Raw genomic sequence first — 14169 nt, 5'->3', positions numbered from 1 at the left:
CACCAAGTTCCATAGTTAAATAGTAAATCAAGAGTTAGAAATTCAGAGTTGGGAGTGGTACATGCCTGTAATGCTAGTATTTGGAGTGCTGAGACAAGAGGATCACAGGTCTGAGGCCAACCTCAGAAACTTAGCAAGACCCTGTTTCAAAATAAAAAAAATAATAGAAGACCCAAAACTTAACCAAAAGACTGCCAGAGATGATTAATAAATGCAGCAGGATACAAAATCAATCTACGAAACTCAGTAGCTTTTATTCTGTGTGTGTGTGGATCTGGGGATGGAATCCAGGGGCATTTGACCTCTGAGCTACACCCCCTGCCCTATTTTTTTTATTGGTGGGACTGGGGTTCCTGGAAACCCTTCTACCTCCAGGATACACTCTCAGACACCTATTTTTTATTTTTGGAAACAGGGTCTCTTAATCCAGCGAGGCTGGCTTCAAACCTGCGCGATCGTCCTGTCTCAGCCTCCCAAGCACCGGGATTACAAGCGTGCACCACCATGCCCGGCTCCCCTGCCCTATTTTTATTCTTTATTTTGAAACAGGGTCTCACTAAGTTACAGAGGGTCTCATTAAGTAGCTGAGGCTGTCCATGAACTGCAATCCTCTGGTCTCAGCCTCCTGAATGCTAGGATTACAAGCATACACCACCACGCCCTGCTAAACTCAGTAGCGTTTCTATATCCTAGCCACGAATCCACTGAAAAAGAAATCCAAAAAAATTAAAAAATAAAATGCTTAGGAATAAATCTAATCAAGGAGGTTAAAGACCTCTACAATGAAAATTATAAAATACTAAATAAAGACACTGAAGATCTTACAAGACAGAAAGATCTCCCTTGCTCTTGGGCAGGCAGAAAAAAATATTATCAAAATGGTCATTCTACCACAATGCAATACCTATTAAAATATCTGTCATTCTTTGAAGAGCTAGAAAAATCAGTCCTAAATTTCATATGGAAAAACAAAAGACCCACAATAGCCAAAGCAATTTTCAGTAATAAGAACCATGTAGAAGGCATCACAATACCTGACTTCAAATTATAATACAAAGCTATATATAGTAATTCTGGCACAGAAACAGACATATAGACCGAGGGAACAAAAATGCAGAAACAAATCAATACACTATAACCAATTGATTTTCAACAAAGGTGCCAAAAATGTACTTTGGAGACAAGTCAGTCTTTTCAACAAACAGTGTTGGGAAAACGGGCTATCCATTTGTAGCAAAATGGAATTAAACCCCAACCTCTCACCCTGCACAAGAATCAACACAAGATGGATCAAAAACCTGGAAATTAGACCAGAGACTTTGAAATTACTAGAGGAGGGCACCAGTAGAACTTCCTCAATAAGACCCCTTAAAAGCTCAGGATATTAAAACAAGAATCAATAAATTACTAATTAATTGTTAATTCAAGAGGGACTTTAGGTAAAGGAAGAAAAACTCTAGAGAAATGATGGAGGGTCTAGGAGAGGCTGGGGGTGACTACTTAAGGAAACACTTTCACTGGCATTATTTGCATATATGAAATTACCGATACCACGCTCAATATCATGTAAGGGAAGGGGAAGAAGGGAGAGCTCACCAAGTGCTATGTGCATGTATGTCTAAATTACATTATGATGTGAGACTACCATCACCAATAAAAGTATATAAAATAAATTAAAAACTAAAAAGGGCTGTAGGTAAGTATAGTTCAGGGGTAGAATGCCCTTGGGTTCAATCCCCAGTACCACACACACACAAAAAGCCACAAGTTCAGGGTAAACCACATCCTGTCAAGGTTGTTTCAGGCCTATAACACACGGCAGCCCAGGTAGGGCTCTATGGGTCCCCACTGTTCCTCACCAGGGGTTCTAACCTTGATTCAGGGTGAGGCTTCCCCCTCCTCACTCCGTGGACCTGAGTCAGTCAGGCCCGGTCCAAGGCTAAGTACTTCCCCAAGTTGCCTCCCAGTCTTCACAGTGGGAGCTGGGTACTAGTCAGACCTCATTTTTGTTTTCTTTTCTGGCTCTGGGGATTGAATCTGGAGACATTCTCCCTCTGCCCCGCCCCCCCCCGTTTTTTTTACATTTTATTCTGATACAGGATCTCACTAAATCACAGCACACTGGCCTGGAACCTGTGAGACCATCCTTTCTCAGCCTTAGGACCCTCTTTAAGAAGGGGGGCTAGCCCAGTGTGGTGGCACATGCTTGTAATCCCAGCATTTGGGAGGCTAAGACAGGAGGATCACGGTTCGAGGAAAGCCTCAGCTACTACTTAGTGAGGCTCTCTGCAATTCAGTGAGAGCCTGTTTCAAAATAAAGACTAAAAACAATGCCCCAGTACCAAAAAAAAAAAAAAAAAAAAAAAAAAGGGATGTCCTCACTAGTACTCAGGGGTCCTGATTCTGCTAGGATCTATCTCTCTTTCCCTCTGCAGAATCAGGGCCATCCCCTTACACCAAATCCTCTGCTTCCTAGCATTCGCCAGGCACAAGCCAAGAGCCCTAATTCCGACAGCACTATCCATGGTGGCTAGGTCCACGATGGCGCCGGCGGCCACGCGGGCCTGGGGTAGGGGTTAGGGGAAGGGGCGGCAGTGGGGTACGATGGATCCCCCGGGTTCTTTGCTGACGATTCCTCCCCTGCACATCCCAAATCTTTGCCCTGGGACCCGACCAGCCCTAAAATTCTACCCTTCACTGACCTAACCGCACTCCTCAGACCACGGTCCTCGCCTGGAAATTTCCAAGGCTGAGGTTAGAATGAGTCCCACATCTGCCCAGAGGCTGTGCGGGGCCTCTCAAGGCTGACCGCAAGGGCCCAAGACTATGGGATCCCGTAAGTATCAATTCTAGCCGGAGACTCCCCACCCAGTGACACTTCTCAGCCACACCCACCAAACTCAGACTGTCACTTCTTAGAGCCACTAGAAAGGAAATTTTGAGGGAAAAGATCTGGCTGCTCCTATCTAAGGCTCCCAGGCTAGTCCTCCTATCTTAGCCTCCCAAGTACTGGCTTGCACCATGGTGTCCGGCTCAGCCCCCTCTTTCAGAGAAGAGGTTTCCCTCAGCCCTCAGATTCTACCCAGGGCTCCAGTTAGGACCTGGACCTTCTCCCTCAATCCCTCAAACCTGGATGCTATACTTAGAGGCTGCCATACTTAGACGAATCGCTTCCTCCCCCCAGACCCTTTCCCCTCATGCAAATCAGCCCAACCGCCACCACGCCATGGCGCCGCGTGCCGCTCGAAGTGCTAACACTGGGAAAGGACTTTCTAGGATCCCCTGGTTATGAGCAGGATGATCCCTTCGGTCCACGTCCACAATTCTTACCGTATTACCGATAGTCCTGGGATTCCCGAGACCCGACTCCCCAGCTCCTCACACCGCGAGCAGCAGAGTCCAGAAACGTCCACAGCGGAAGTAGACGGAGTCACTTCCGGTCAAAGGATGTGCGGGGTCTCCTAAGGTGGACAGCAGGAGCCAAGGTGTCTTAAAGGCAACCCACTAACATCAGCCCTCTTCACTATATGATCGAGCGTTCTAGTCCAGACAGGGTGGGGTTCTGGTCCAGCCTCCTTTTGGGGGACGAGGTGGGTGAGAGACCCTACCCTCTCATTTATACTCAGGGATCTCCTCCATCGACCCACAGAATCAAGCTGCTTTCTTTGATAAGGTCACCCTTTTTAATTTTATTAAAAACATTTTTAGACCCTCTTGTCCCAAATGGCAGCTTGACACGTGAGCACTCCGGCAGGACTGAGAACAAGGCTTTTGAAATTTGTGACCCTCAGCCAGACGTGGTGGCACTTAGGAGGCTGAGACAGGACGATAGCACAGGTTCGAAGCCAGACTCAGCTACTTAGGCTCTCAGCAACTTAGTGAGACCCTGTTTCCAAATAAAGTATAAAATTGGTCTAGGAGGATAGCCCAGAGGTAGAAAAGCCTCTGGGTTCCACCCCAGTACCAATATAATAAATAAATAAATAAATTAATTAATAAGAAAAAGAAATATGTGACCCTCTTTGCAGGTGGTGGTTCAGATTTGTACCTGGACTTGGGTTTGCCCCCGGGGTCTTCATGCTGTACAGAAATTTGGCCACACCCACTAGACTAGAACCTTCCTCTCTTTCTGAGACCTTCCTGGCCAAATGAGGGTCCTCTGAACCTGGCAACTCTGTCTGGGGTTCTGGGGTCACAGAAGTGGCAGGTGGAATTGGGGTGGTGGAAACTTGGGAGTTTGTGGTACCTTCTCTGGTCTTCCTGTAGATGGCTTTCTCATTCCTCTTTAAAATGTCTCCCCTGGATACCTTACCAGCACAGAGATGTCACCCTCAGTAGACCTTAGGCAGCATCCCTCAGATCAAGGCCATAAGCTTCCTGGAAACAAAGAATTGGAATCAGGGTGAGCTAGATCCAGCCACGACTGTTCCAAACCTCCAAGAGTTGTGTTGTGAGCGGGCTATGCTATTACCAGACCATATACGTTTGTGTCTTTCCACAATGTCAGAATGTATTGAATAGCAACACATCCACAAGCTACACCATGTATAAGGACTGAGACAATCACAAGTTCTTTTACTCTTTTTTTATGGCAATTTCTAAGATCGATCACACTCAAATCACATATCAGACTTTATGCAATGATACATGTAGGTTACAGAAAGGCCAAGAAAGGGTTAAAGTGGCCCAGAGGTTCTGCAGGCCTTGCCAAGAGCAATGGCAGAGGGCCATAGGAATGCCCAGTCACTGGATGGTCACATAAGAGTTTTAATGGACTAGTCCCAAAGAGTTGTCAAGGCAAGGCTCCTGACAATTTCAGAATATCAATTTGAAGTACCAGTTGGAGTTCTCAGCTACAAGTCTAGATCTTTACTTTTTTTTGAAACTAAGTTGCTGAGAGTCTCACTAAGATTCTGAAACTGGCCTCATACCTGTAATCCACTTGTAGTGAGGGCCTGTTTCTGACCCTGGCAGCCAACATATGGCCTGTTCCAAAGCTGACATTTTTCCTCCTTTGTCCTCCTCTTTTCTTTCACCCCCTGTTATCAAATAACATTTCCTTATCTATTGACTGGCAAAGAGACCTGACCTCTGTGAATCTGCATAAGAACTCACTCAAGGAAGGCTTAATGGGGAATTGTGTCCTTTCTGATAACACTCTGGCATGACTCTGGCCTATAGATGGGATAAGAACTGACTCAAGGAAGACTTAGACATGAATTTTTCTGATAAGACATCAGCATGACCCTGCAGGAGTAGTTTTATTTCAAATAAACGACTACTGGCAAGAAAGTTTGTTTTGCTATTCCATGAATATTCTTAGACTATATCTTAATTAAAATGAATGCTCTCGACAAGATTAACCATTGTCATAATATACATTAAATAGTTCTCAGAATGTTCGCCTTTCTGCAGTGACAGGCCAGCGAGCCATGGTTCCTTTTCCTCTTGTCTGGAGTTGGTGTAGTTTTTTTGATAATGGTGAATTATGTCAGCCGTAGTTGGTGCTGCCAATCAGTGTCCTGTTCTATGGCTTTGCTTTGCAAATTGGATAGTTGCTGCTTGCAGACACTGACCTCAATTTAGTTGCTTGTACCTCATTAACCTTCTGGAGACATTCACAAGCCTACAGCCAGGTCGAAAAGAATCTGTAAATGATATAATTTTGTTCTCCTTTATGGCTGAATAAAATTCCACTGTGTATATATCCCATAGTTTTGTAATCCACTCATATGTTGATGGGCATCTTGGCTGGTTCCATAGTTTGACAATGGTGAATTATGCAGCTATGAAGATAGTTACTCATGCATTAGTTTGGTAGCTTGGTTTTCATTCTTTTGGGTAGATACTCAGAAGTGGTATTGCTGGATTATATGGTAAGTCCGTATTCATTCTTCTGAGGATCCTCCATACTGTTTTCCAAAGTGGTTACACTAATTTGCAATCCCGCCAACAATGTATTAGAGTTTCTACTTCTCCACATCCAATCAATTACAATTTCTTTCTGCCTTAGAAGTCCTTCTTTTATTTTCAGCACTGATTCCCACTTACTGTAATCCTGAAAGCCAGAAGGTGAGTAACTTTGATGAGATGATCCACTCACAACCAATTTTTTAAATAGAGGTCACTTGGATCTGGGAATCTGCTGAGAGATGAGGTGAAGCAGTGGCAGCTTCAAGTGCTTCCTGACTGCAAGATTGCAGGGACCCACTGGCCCTTTGTTGTGGGGCAGGCCCTGGTCCTGGCCTCACAGTGGAGCAGGCTCTATACCCAGCCTCCTGTGGAGCTGTCCCTGGTCTCAGCCTCACTGTGGGGCAGGCCCCCATCCCCGACCGTGAGCAGGCCATCTATAGAGGTTCCCATTTTTTCTTCAATATTTTTTAATAAAAGAAAACAGTAGGTGTCTTTTGCAGAAGCTGGGAGCCCAATTACTTAGTAACAATGGATTTTATATCCCCACTGAGAGCGGAGGCCCACAGCTTCACCGTGGAGAGCAGGATATGCTGCTCTAAGTGCACCATGGCCCCCAGCTTGGCATAGAGGAGCACAGAGGTCAGGAGTCCCCAGGACCTCGGGACACGCGACACATTGATTTCCGCCCCACCATACTGGGCTCCCTCCGACGCGCCCTGAACAGTTTTATTACAGATATGTTATACAGATATGTTATTAAAAATTCCTGTCCCTACCTGTCTTCCTGCAGAGCAGGCACGTTGTTCGGTCCAGCCCCGGGACCTGCAAAGACCCGAGAATCTTGGAGACGCGGCCGTCGGCGCCATGGCCAAGATCTGGAGAAGCAGAACAATACTGATGTTTACCAAACTTTCAGGAGAAATCCAAGAAAAATGGTAACGAGATTCTTTGAATATGAACTTGGTAGTGATTGTGGAATAATCTTTAGCTGCTGTCTAGATCCTCTTGTCAAGCAGAAAACTCATCCTGGAGTCAAACCAGGTGAAAGGCAGATGTGTGGAGATGGTTTCTTTGGTCATTTATCCTTAAATAAGCCCCACGGCACTCACTCTGGACAGAAACCATGTGTGCCTTTGAAATATGGAGAGAAACCTGGTCAATACAAAGAACAGGAGGAAGCCTTCAGTTCTCCCAAGAGCTTTCTGAAGGATAAAGGGAGTCACAGTGGAGACCAGTACCATGAGTGTGAGCAGTGTGGGAAAACCTTCAATAGTTCCTGTTACCTTAAAATCCATGGAAAAATTCACAGTGGAGAGAAGCCTTATGTATGTGAACAGTGTGGGAAAGCCTTTAGCATTTCTGGGAACCTTAAGAGACATATGCGAGTTCATACAGGGTTAAAGCTTGCCAACAGACAGAACCTAACAGACATCTATTGAGGCCCTTTGGATCGTCATGGACGCCCACGACATGGACCCATCTGATTCCCCCATGCCAACTACATGCATGAATGTTACCCTAAAGCTGGGGCCCCCCCAACCTTGCCCCTGTTCAGCTCTAATTAGTTTATGAACGACTCGATGTCCCTATTCCTTTGCTGAAGGGTACATTCATGCAATAGAAATAGGGGAAAAATTAAGTGAATTTGAGCTCATGTTAAATGTTTGTAAAATTGTAAATGTTCAAATGTATTTTCTGTACTTACCTTTGGCCTGACAGGTGTCAGAAAGTTACTAGACAGAGGGGGGAATGTACCAGTATTGCAGACAGCCTAGGAAGATTTGGGAAAGCTCTGATTATTAATATATTCCTTTTAATATATTATTAATATATATTAAATATAATATATAATATATTAATATATTCCAGATAAAGGATCATGTCATCTGCAAATAAGGATAATGTTAATTCCTCTCTTCCTATGTGAATTCCTTTGATTTCCTTCTCTTGTCTTATTGCTGTGGCAAGAGTCTCAAGGACTATATTGAGAAGGAGTGGTGATAGTGGGCATCCTTGTCTTGTTTCTGATTGTAGAGGAAATTCTTGCAGTTATTCCCCATTTAATATAATGTTGGCTTTGGGTTTACAGTATATTGCCTTAATGATGTTGAAGTATGTTCCTTCTATCCCAATTTTCTGCAGTGTTTTTAACAGAAATGGGTGTTGGATTTTGTCGAATGCTCTTTCAGCATCTATTGCTATGATGAATAGACACTTCACAAAAGAAGAGATACAAAGGGCCAATAGATACATGAAAAGATGTTCTACATCATTGGCCATCAGGGAGATGCAAATCAAAACTACACTGAAATTCCATCTAACCCCAGTCAGAGTGGCAAGCCTAAAGAAATCAAATAACAACAAATGCCGGTGAGGATGTGGGGGAAAAGGAACTCTTACTGTGTTGGTGGGAGTATAAACTAGTTCAGCCAATGTGGAGATCTGTGTGGAGATTCCTAAGAAAGCTGGCAATGGACCCACCATATATATGATCCAGCTCTACCACTCCTGGGTATTTTTCCGAAGGGGTTGAATTCAGAGAACTACAGCAACATATGCATACCTATGTTCATAGCAGCACAATTCATAATAGCCAAAATATGGAACCAATCCAGGTCTCCATCAACAGACGAATGGATAGCAAAACTTTGGGAAATACACACATAGGAATTCTATTCAGCCATAACGAAGAACAAAATCATATCATTTGCTAGAAGATGGAAAGTCCTAGAGAGCATTATATTAAGTGAGACCAACCATGCACAGAAGGAGAAGGTACATATGTTTCCTCTAATATGCCCAAACAAGAGAACATAGAGGATACCAGTGGGACTCCAGATAATGGAGGGGAAATATCAGCAAAGTTTGAATGGAAAGATAGGAGAGGAGGAAGGCTGAACTTGATTAATGAGGGTCTACATCCGAATATGTGTAAAATTATGAATATGGCATGGTTACCCTTGACAATCATTGGTGGGAGGGGGGAAGGGAAAACGGGGCGAGAGGAGAGGGCACCAAGTATAGTTTATATGTATACCACTTATGTTCAATAAAATATTTGTATTAAAAATAAATAAATAAATACCTGGGAAAAAAAAAAAAAAAAAAAAAAAAAAAAAAAAAATTCCTGAGCATGTGCAACAGAAGCAGTCTACTTTCTGATCTCTTCTGGGATGTTCTTCCCAAAATCACTTTTCTTGCAGCGCGGGCACCACGCTGCCATCTTGCCTCTAATTCCACCATTCTCCACTCTCGCTCTTATATTTTAGATAGGAAGTCATGACTGGAAATGTCTCTGTATGTTGTCCCAATCAGATATTAAACCAAAATCAGTTGCCCAAGGTTTCTCAGAGGAATACATGTCCTATTCGGCCGCTGCCATCATCTTGGCCAGAAGTAGGAACCTGCTTCTAAGAAGCCAAGTACATTAGACTTTTTAACAACCTCTTCTGACCTGGATAAAACTGGGTAAAAATCTAATCAGAACTATAGTATTTCCTTTGAGGTGGGTTTAATGGACAGGTAACTCTTTGTTCTTAAAAAAAATTAAGCAACAATCAGATACAGATTTTTGTTGATTTTTTTTCTACCTCCGGGCTATACTCCCAGACCCATCTTATATTTTATTTGGAAACAGGGTCTCACTAAGTTGCTGAGAGCCTCACTAAGTAGCTGAAGCTGGCTTCGAACCTACGTGATCCTCCTGTCTCAGCCTCCCAAGCGTGGGGATTACAAGCGTGCACCACCATGCCCGACTTTTGTTGATGTTTTGATAAAGAGTATTTTTATTAGAACTTAGGAAATATGACATGTTCCCATTAGTTGTCATCAGGTAAAAATTAGCCTTTTCTGGGCCAGGTGTAACTTGAGTACAGTAGACAATGGCCATTGTTGGTTGGCTTCATTTATATCCCATTAGGAAGGGAAGTAATCAATTATATTGTAAGTCTTAAATAACTCTGAGTCAATAAAAAAAGCATTCCTGCAAGGCTGTCCTGAATGCATGGACTGCTAGTTCTTGTAGGGCAGGGATCCTGGTGGACTTACTACTCTGTATGGTTTGAGTCCAAATAATGAAAGTGATGATGCATGCCTATAATCCCAGGACCTGAGAGACTGAGACAGGAGGACAGCAGGTTCAAGGCCAACCTCAGCAACTTAGCAAGACCCTGTTTCCAAATAATTTTTTGGGCTGAGGATGCAGCTTGCAGGTAGAATGCCCCTGAGTTCAGGTCCTAGTGTGCCCCCAATGAAGGTGGTGAATAGAACCACACCAGGAAAAGGATTCTAAGGCTCTCAACCCCGAATGTGTTGGTAAATGTATAGATACTAGATGGCACAGAGAAAGTCCCGGAACCAATATGGATTTCTTTATAGTAAATAATGCTCTTGGTCAGTGCTCTCAATTTATTATTATTATTATTATTATTATTATTATTATTATTATTAAATAATTTTTGTAGTGCTGGGGATTGAACCCAGAAGCATTCTATCTCTGAGCTACACACTCAGCCTTATTTCATTTTTATTTGGAAACAAGGTCTTGCTAAGTTGCTGAGATCCTAAGTTGCTGCAGCTGACTTCAAACCTCCTGTCTCAGCCTCCCAAGTACTAGGATTACCGGCGGGCACCACCACACCCAGCGTAGTGGTTTCAAGCTTAGTATGCAGAGAGTTATCTTGGGAATCTATTTAAAGGCCAGTTATGATGCAGTGGGTCTAAGATAGGGCTTGAGTGTCAGCATTTCTTACCATCGTAGGTGGTGCCAGTACTGCTGGTTCAGGGCCTATACTTTAACTGGTAGTGTCCTGAAAGCCCCCCAGGAATGGACTGTTCTAGCAAATAGCACATTGGTGAGTGAGAGTTAGTCCAGTCCCTTCAAGAGGCCCTGAGGATTAGGGGAGGCCTCAAAGTAGCTGTGTGATGTGGAGCAAAGGGCTTGACCTCTCTGATCTCAGCTCTGGAAAGGGGGAATATGCTTTTCCTGTTCATATCCAAGGAACAGGAGTCTTGCTTTTGTTTTATTTCCTTGGCAAGATATAATATTCTCTCTATATCTATCTATCTATCTATCATCTATCTCTATCATCTATCTCTATCTCTATCTCTATCTCTCTCTCATTAGAAACTATTTCTTCCCTACAGAACAAGGGACGATGAAACTCTGCCTACTTTGTCCATGTCTTCTCCAAGCCAATTGTGTTTTTCTTTCGATCTGTGATGACACAAATCACACCATTTTTCTTTAACTTTCTCATTTGTGAAATGGGGAAGGGTGTACATCGGCCACCTCTGCCTTATCTTCCCACTCCAGTAATCCATGCTTCTAAGAGAATATTAAATTCTCTTACCATCAGTTTGATAATAAACCTTTCTTTTCTGATATGATAGGAAGAGTGCTCACAAAGAGAGTTCAGATTTCCTAATAGAAAAAAATTGCTTGGGTTCTAGATGGAGCTCTGAGCAATTAACATGTACTCACCTTAAATGTCAATTTGGTCTTTTATTACCTGGGTATCTCAAAGATTGTAATCTTTCATCTTTCCACCTATTCTGTGAAACCTAGAGATATGAAATTCCTCCCAGCACAATGATGATCACCTTTAGTTTAAGTATTGACACTGGAAGAAAGAATTTGCAGCTGAATTGTGACTTGTATGTGCTACACATCAAGAAGGTGGAATGCGTGGCAGGGGAAGTGGTGAGATATCTGGGGAGCAGAGGATCTTCTCCAAAGATGACCCCATGGTGGTAGCTACACACAGCCCCACACTCAGGGCCCCCTTAGTATGGCTGCAGGGTATCCCAGGAGGGATCTGTTGACTGTATCCCAGGGAATATCCCTAATGTTACCTCTTCTCACCTGAGAGCAGTGAGCTTGTGTATCCCTGGATGCATATGCTATAGCTGTGTTGTTTCCCTTCCTCCCTCCTCCTCCTCTCTTCTCTTCTCTTCTCTTCTCTTCTCTTCTCTTCTCTTCTCTTCTCTCTCTCTCCCCATCTCTCTCTCTCTCTCTCTCTCTCTCTCTCTCTCTCTCTCTCCTCTCCCCTCTGTCTCTTGGAATGGAGATTAAACCCAGGGAAAATCTACCTCCAAAATATACCCTCAGCCCTATTTTTTATTTTGAAACAGGTTCTCTCATAGTTGCTGAGGGGCTTGCTAAGTTCCTGAGTACTGGGATCACAGGCATGTGTCATCATGCCTGGCTAGCTATGTCATTTCATTGCTCTCAGCAGCCTTGTTATTAGTCCATTTCTTGTTGCCAGTAACACAATACCATAGACAGGGTGAGTTATGAAGAAAAGAAGTTTATTTCAGCTTGGACTTCTGGAGGTCTAAGGTCAGCTGGCCTCATCTGGTGTTAGCCTTCTTGATGGCAGAGTTCCAGGGGGAGGAGGGCATCACATGGCAAGAGACAGGAAGTGTGTGCGTGTGTGTGTGTGTGTGTGTGTGTGTGTGTGTGTGTGTGTGAGTATTCCCTCTTGTCTCTTTGCCTCTTCCTATAAAGCCACCAGGATTCTCCATGTTCTGCCTATAAATTACATGGAAGCTCCACCCTGACCTCATTTAGTCCTTACCTCCTCTCAAAGGCCCAAACTCTAAACATCATGGTTGGATTAAATTTTCCTTCTCCTGATATCTCAAAATAGGAATTAAGTTTCAACACAAAAAGCTTTGAGAGCACCCAAACCATGTCCAAGCCATAATTTTCTCTTATTAAGGACTTTGTGATTGTGGTTATGTCTCATTCTGCCTTATGTTTACTGTTCCATGTTAAATATTCCGCAAAAGCTGTGAGCAATGGTGTATGCCTATAATGTCAGTACTTGAAAGAATGAGACAGGAAGATTGCAGGTTTGAGGCCAGCCTCAGCATCTTATCAAGACTTTGTTTCCAAACAAAAAAATAAATAAAAAGTACTGGGGGTGTAGCTCTGGGGTTGAATACCCATGGGTTCAATCTCCCGTACAAATATATGTGTATATTCCCAAAGACTTGATCATGAGCTAAATCTTTCTGCAGACTCAATATGAGTGGAACTGGTGACAAAAGGAGAAAGAATTTGTTTCCTGACCATTGACCTTATAGGAATGGATGAAATAATGCAACTAAATGCCAGCTCTCTTTGCTGTCATCCAACCTTACGGTCCATTCCTCTTTCTTCATAATAAGCAGTTGCCTTAGATTAAAAGAAAGAAAAGTATTCTTCAGTTAGGCAGTAGACTAAGCAACTAGAACTTTCAGCTAGATTGCCTCACTTTGATATATAATATTAATATTTTTGTGATACTAGGGATTGACCCAAAGGTGTTCTACTTCAGATATACACCAACTCTTTTTATTTTTTATTTTGAAACAGGGTCTCCCTAGGTTTTTGAGGCCAGCCTTGAACCTGTGATCCTAATTTCAGTTTCCCAAGTGCTAGGATTATAATCTGGTGACACTATTCCTCGATGGATTCATAACTTTTAAGAGTCTTCCTGCTCTCTGATACCTAGAAATTTCAGGAAGCAGGGACTCTCAAAATTTAGTATTCAGGTTCTAAGGAGAGCAATTTGAGATAGTTGTAAATAATTATAAAGGCATATATTCTTTGTTTCTCTAATTCCACTTTTAGCGATTTTTCCTATAGCAACACTTGTGCATGAACAAAATTCTGTATGTTATTATTTGTGATATGGTTGATGTTAGCAAAGTATTGGAAATAAATGTTCATCAAAGTGAACTAGATAAATCATTAGGGTAGACTATGTGGGTGTAAGAAAGAATAAGGAAGCACTTTACATGCATAGCTCAAGATATATATATATACCTCAAGATATAGTGTGTAGTGAAATAAAGGAGGGGCAAAACAATGGCTATGTTATCATTTCTTTAAAATGATGGTGAAATTGACCCAAGGGTGACAATGCATATTGCATTTATTTGCATATGTATAAAAAGTGTTGCAGTATACAAATGAAGAAACTAGTAATAGCAGAACAATGGTCACCAATTAAGGAGGGATGGGGTGGCAGTGGGTGCTGAGAACTGTGAAGATCAGGAACAGGAACAGCTGTGAAACTTTTCAGGCTTCTAATTTTGGACCTCTAGAATAGCTTACTTATTTCAAAGGTAAATACTGAATTCAATAAAAGAACAGAAACCTCTAGTTCTGAGGAATCACCTAGGGTGCTTATTCTACAATGAAAAATTTTATGACACACCCTGAGTGTTCCAAGGCAATGGAAGAATAGAAAATCTGCATGTTTACAA

Source organism: Muscardinus avellanarius, assembly GCF_963383645.1.
Source record: "Muscardinus avellanarius genome assembly, chromosome: X".
Classification (NCBI taxonomy): domain Eukaryota; kingdom Metazoa; phylum Chordata; class Mammalia; order Rodentia; family Gliridae; genus Muscardinus; species Muscardinus avellanarius.
The sequence above is the reverse complement of the archived record's forward strand: the minus strand, read 5'-3'. Positions refer to the sequence as shown.